The following is a 6,000-nucleotide window of genomic DNA, read 5'->3' as shown; positions in this document are numbered from 1 at the left end:
TTGTCTCATTCTCTGTGGAAGAATTCCCCTCTTGGATGCTGGGTAGAGGGAGGACTCAGACCACCCTGCAGAACCAAGAACTCATACCCTTTAGCCTCCTGCTGCCCAATTGGATCTTCTCTGGAGAATCAGGGCCGTGCACTCTGGACAGGTCTGTTGAGACTCGATTTATCATGCATCGATTAACAGACCAAGGGGTAGAGGGCCTGCTTTTAGGGGCAGAGAAGAACCATCTGAGCCTTGGGGCTGAGGCTCAGCCCCTTCCCGAGGGTAGTGGCAGGCCATCATCAGACACCCATGGGTGTCTGGCAGCCGTTCTCCTACTTGTCCTTTCAGATCCAGCCAGTTACAGCTCATTCCTTTGGCTCACATTGTTCCTTAACGACATCACTTTTTCCATCTCCCTGATGGTGTTGTGCCCTTCTGCCTGAGTGCTGCCTCCCAGCTGACCTCCATCTCCCTGACACGCTGTGGTTTCCACTGCTCACTGGACCACACCATCTCTGGACAAGCAGAGATCTACGCAACTCATGGTCTGGGTCTTCCCGCACCCCCACCTTGTGCCTCCCTCCTCAAGGTAGCCTTGGCCCAAATGGGTGGGATGGTCCGGTCCCCCTCAGGTCACTGAGGGCCCTGGACGTACCGGTCTTCTTTCAGGCACCAGCTCAGAGCCCCAACAACATCCTTTGGCTTCTGTACAGACACAGAGACCTTCTGAGTCCCTGCCTGGGCCGGGTGCCCGAGCGCTGTGCCAGGATAGCTCTACCCCCCTTCCTCATCTCCACTTGCAATGGGTCGAGAGCTGTTCCCTGATAGTCTTCTCTCCAAGCTCCCATGTGAGCCAGCGTCACCAGGCCTTGGACCCGCTTCCCACCTGAAGTGGAGCATCTGTCCATCCATGGCAAATCCAGATGCCGAGTCCCCGAACCTGCCCGGCACCTTCCGTTCAGAGCTCCTCATTCATCCATGTGACAGCGTTTTCCTGAGCTCTAGCTGTACGCCAGCCCAGCCTTAGCAGCGCCTTCTGTTCTGATTTCCCCGTTGTTGCCTGGTTCTGCCCTCAGTCATTTTCTAGTGAGGGAGCATGGCCGAGAAGGAAAAGCTAGGGGCAGCCTGATCAAGGATTGAATCCTGGTTCCCCATAAGAACTAAGAAGTTGCTCCTGGAGGAGCCTCTGCGTCTTCCTTTACAGAGCAGGGATGGTCCCAGTCCTGTATGGTCAGGAGCACTAAGTAGATGCTTGTATGTACCTGGTATCGAGTGTTTCTGGTATGAAGACAAGAAAGAGACCTAGATATTTAGCCGAAAGACAAAAAAAAAAAAAAAAAAAAAAAATAGGAATGACAGAGCAAATAGCCTTCAGGGAGACAGGGTAAGGTGAAGAGGGCGGGGCGTGAGATCACTCTGGGGATTAGATAGAGCCATGAAGGCCGTGCTCTCAATGTGTGATGCCCCTTTCTCTGTTCACCAGCCTCCAGGTAACAGTCAAGCTTTTCCTAGCTGCACTGGAGGTACCACCGCCTCTCAGGCTGGCCTTCGTGTCTGTCACCGTGGAAGCAGATGGGAACAAAGTGGGATCCTCTTCACAGCCACTCTCTTGGAAGGTGCTGAGCAGCTGCTGAGGAGCAGCAAGCCCAAACCTGATTCAGCCTGCCACCTTCTGCCTTCAGTCCCATCCAAGGGAACAAGCTCTCCTCAGGCCCGACCCCAGCCAAGGCTGCTTTCCCCACTCTCCCCACTGGAAATACTCAAGGACCACTTGTGGCCTCACAAGGACATTGGCTGCTGATAAGCCAGTGAATTCCTCTCAGAGGACAGACCAAGGCCCTTGTCTAATTGCATGGGCAGCAGTCATTTGAGATCACCAAGGCCAGAAAAAACAGGAAGCCAGGTGGCCCCATGGTCTGCTCCTGCAAGGCCACCCTGCTCCCAAAACCATAATTATGACCATCATGGCAGAGGAACTAGCGCAGGAGAGCAGCCCCAGGGCTAAGGGCATCTTCCCCGCAGGCTGGCCACAGAGATTACTTGCCTCCTGCCCCCCGCTGCCCAGTTTTTGCTGGTCAGCTCATCTGTTGAGTTTGGGTCACGCCATAACTTGGTACCAGCTCAGAGTCCCAGAACTTCAGTGCCAGAAGGAACAGACGTTTCGAAAACTCCCTCCTCGTCATCCAGATAATATCCAAATCCTCTCAAAGGGAATTTTTCCATAGGGAAAGGAAAGTGCTGGGTGAGCCAGTGGAAAGATAGCCACTGGATGGCCAGCATCTCCCTTGTGCTCCATCTTGCTTACCCTTCACTTCCAGAACCCTTCCCCATGGCTTCTTCATACTTGAACTTAATTCTACTTTCTTGATGAATATGGGACCCAGGTGTCATCAAATTGTGGCTTTAAAAAACAAATCAAGGGTGTTTTGGGGAAAACTCATTTCATAAAATTTCTAGATAAAAATATGAATACAAATAGAATATCTATATATTCTAAATATATAATATTCCATCTCTTCTTGAAAATCTGGTCTGACAGGACAGGGCTGGATAAATGGCTCCTCTGTTAAAAGCGTATGCTGCTATTGTAGAATACCCAGGTTTGGTTCCCAGCACCTACACTGCAGTTCACAACCATTTAAATGTCAACACGTTCTTCTGGATCCAACACTTTCTTCTGTATCACGCACAAACACGTGGTGTATATACATACATACATGCAGACAAAAGCTCACACACAAGATAAAAGTAAGTAAAATCTTAAAACATAGCCTAAATAACTGAATCCTGAATATGCATTCCCATGTTTGAATATTTTGAGAGAGAAAGAAATAGAAAGAGAGTGTGTGTGTATGCACCATGCTCACGTAGAGGCCAGAGGACATCTTTTATTGTCATTCACTTTCACAATACTGTCCATTTGTTTTATTGTTTTTGTTTTGAGAAAGGGTCTCTCACTGGCCTGGACCTCACTAAGTGGAGACAGGGTCCCTCACTGGCCTGGACCTCACTAAGTGGAGACAGGGTCTCTCACTGGCTTGGACCTCACTCAGTAGGCTAAACTAGCTGGCCAGTGAAGTCCAAAGATCCATTTATCTCCACCTCCACAGCCCTGGGATTACAAACGTGCACTATCCTGCCTGGTTTTTGTTAGTATAGGTTGTGGGGCTAGAACTCAGGTCCTTGTGCTTGCAAAGCAAGAGATTTACTGACTGAGCTGTCTCTCTAACTCACCAAACAGGTTTCTTTCAAAAAGCTCTAATCTGGATGATAATCTAACCGACTAGAGGTTCAGGCTTGGAATGGGCCCTCTCTAGTCTGATCCGTTCGTTTGACACATGCAGAAGTCTGAGATGTGCTCCCTTGGGTGAAGTTCAGCTCCTCTGTAACAGAGCTCAGTCTCAGCTCAGGGATTTGAGTCTCCCCCACACCACCACCACCACAGTGCTGTTCCACAGTGCCTGGGCCTCAAGGTAACCTGAGACCACTTTGGGAGCATCCCTGGCCTCAGAAGATCCTGCCAGGCCTGTTCGCAGGCTGCTTTGGTGTCCCTGCTCACACGTGTGTCTGGCTCACACGGCTGTCCCATTGGGCTGCTGCAAGGGGCTGATTAGGTGTAATTGCTTTGCTGGGAGCGAGCTATCTACTTAATAGAATCAGCTCCCAGTAATTAGCCTGCCACAGGCCCATTTCCTTTGCTGAAGCCCCAGGGCTACTGGGCATATTGCATGTTGGACCTCTGCAGGTGGCAGCATGTGGGGTGGATGTGGGTGGGCTTTGGGGTTGGTTTGGGGGTAGTCAAGAGAAAACATCACTGAGGATATTCAGCAGCAAGAAGCCCAGAGCAAACCTTCTGAAGGCTGGGAGCCAGGGAGTTACAGCATTCCAGGCTGGAGGGAGAAAGAGCCTGGCGTAGACAGATTGCTCCAGAAATGTTAGACTGAACCCACGTGAATCTAGTATAGCCCCTGAACCCAATACACTCATTTCTTATAGACATACTATGTGCCAGGCGTGATACTAGCTCCAAGAATGCTTCTAAAATGATCAATTAGACTATGTTTACATGCCGTCTTGACCACGAGGTCTTGACACGGGCATTGCCATGCCCGGTAGTCTGTGCCTTCCTGGGAGGCCTGGAGAACACTCCATCTTATGGTGTGTTGATTGTTGGTTGCATCATTCCATGGATCACTGGTCCCTTCTTGACCCCACAGGACAAAGCTAATCCCTCCTGGGGTGACAGCTCACGCGGCCCCTGTATCTTTCTCCAGGCTGAACCTCCCAAGTCCTCTCCCTTGTGCCATGAACATCATTCTGGAAAGGCCTCTCATTAATCTGGTTGACAGGCCTGGAACCTGCTCTTGTTTGTCAATTCTTTGCTTCCAATGCAGTCTGGAGCTCGGCGGATAGGCCTGTACAACTCCGGATCCTGTCTGAGCCAGAACAACTGTGGTCTTGGACAGTCCCAGATTCCCCTCAACATGACACTTCCAATAAGGGCTATGATGGCACTTTATCTTCTTCCATTAAGGAGAAAGACATCCACAGCCTGCTTGTAGGAGTGGAATCACCACTTTTGCCTGTGCCCCTGCCATGACACACACACACACACACACACACACACACACACACACACACGAACGCCCTGCCTGCCCAGCACCACTCAATACACACTGGCTGATTAATCATTGCGAGTGCTATTATAATTATTGTGTTTGGTGCTGAGAACAGGCTGCCTCTGCTTCTCAGAAGCCATAAACCTGCAAAGAAGGATTTCAAGATTTGTGAGCTGTTGACGACATCTCCAGCCTTTCTTTTCTTCAGCGGCTGTGTGTTTGTCCGGAAAGATGGGCCATGGCCACTCTTGGATCTCTCCGGAAGACAATCTGGGGACTTGATTCTTGCAATGAAAGTGGTAAGTACAGGAACTTATCTTGTGGTTATAGATAGGGCAGCCAGGAGAGCTGGGCATGAGTCCCAGCTCTGGCCCTGTGTGCTTTAAGGTGTTTAGGGTATTCATGTCCCTTGTCGAGTCTCGGTTTCTACATAGGTACTAGAGATCTAAGCATTTCTCTGGCTTTGATTATGTAATTTAATTACAGAAAAGAGAATGGGTAGAATGGAAAATGTGAAGGCTTAGAAGATAGAGGATGGGGAGGGGACAGGACAGAGACTGAAAGAGTAAGGCTCACAAGCTCCTGCACACATATGCATACAAGCATGCTCGTGCTCACATATGGCAGGCTGGAGAAGAGTCACTGTTTTTCTCTGGGTCTTACATGTTGTCGTCTGCCTGAGATCACAGTAATGGCTCAGTCCATCCTCTGTCCCTGCTTCAAGTGTGAGGATGCAGATGATCTAAAGAAGAAAGGAAAAGAGAGAAAAGGTGGAGGCTATGGAGAAAATAGGGAGGCCTGGAAACGACATCGCAATCAGAAAGTGAGTAATAGCAAAGCTGGGGAGGAAGTGGGCAAGCTCCCACACTGCCAGGGAGAAGAGAAACCAAGATAGCCTGCTGAGGACAAGCAGCAGGATTTAGGAACACATGGGGGGGTATGGTGGATACACTGTGACCACTTCTGGGTATGGGTCCTAGCCAAGCTCCCAGCATATCCTCGAGCACCCACAGATGAGAATGCTCACTGCAGGCAGCATACAGAGAAAGGAGGGCTCTCTAGCGGGGGAAGGGGGACAACCAGACATGGGACAGGAAGTTTAGGGTGAGGATCTAATATTTATGCAAATGGCGGTCAGGAGCAAGCCCGAGCTCCTTGGTAGGGTTTCTGAGACCAGTTGGTCCTCACTCTAACTAGGAGCTAGGATTTCACACCCTTTGAGTCTGAGCCCTCATCATCCCAGGTCGAGGTAGCCTTTTTCCCTAGGCCACACAACCCAGCTAGAGCAGGACTGAGAGAGCCAGGTGTTCAGCTTCCCAACCCAGTTCCACCCCAACAGCCCACAGAGCCCAGCTTTGCTAACACTTGCCTTTTGTGTTTGACTTGGGCTTGA

The sequence above is a fragment of the Chionomys nivalis genome, chromosome 1, assembly GCF_950005125.1.
Source record: "Chionomys nivalis chromosome 1, mChiNiv1.1, whole genome shotgun sequence".
NCBI classification, from domain to species: domain Eukaryota; kingdom Metazoa; phylum Chordata; class Mammalia; order Rodentia; family Cricetidae; genus Chionomys; species Chionomys nivalis.
The sequence above is the reverse complement of the archived record's forward strand: the minus strand, read 5'-3'. Positions refer to the sequence as shown.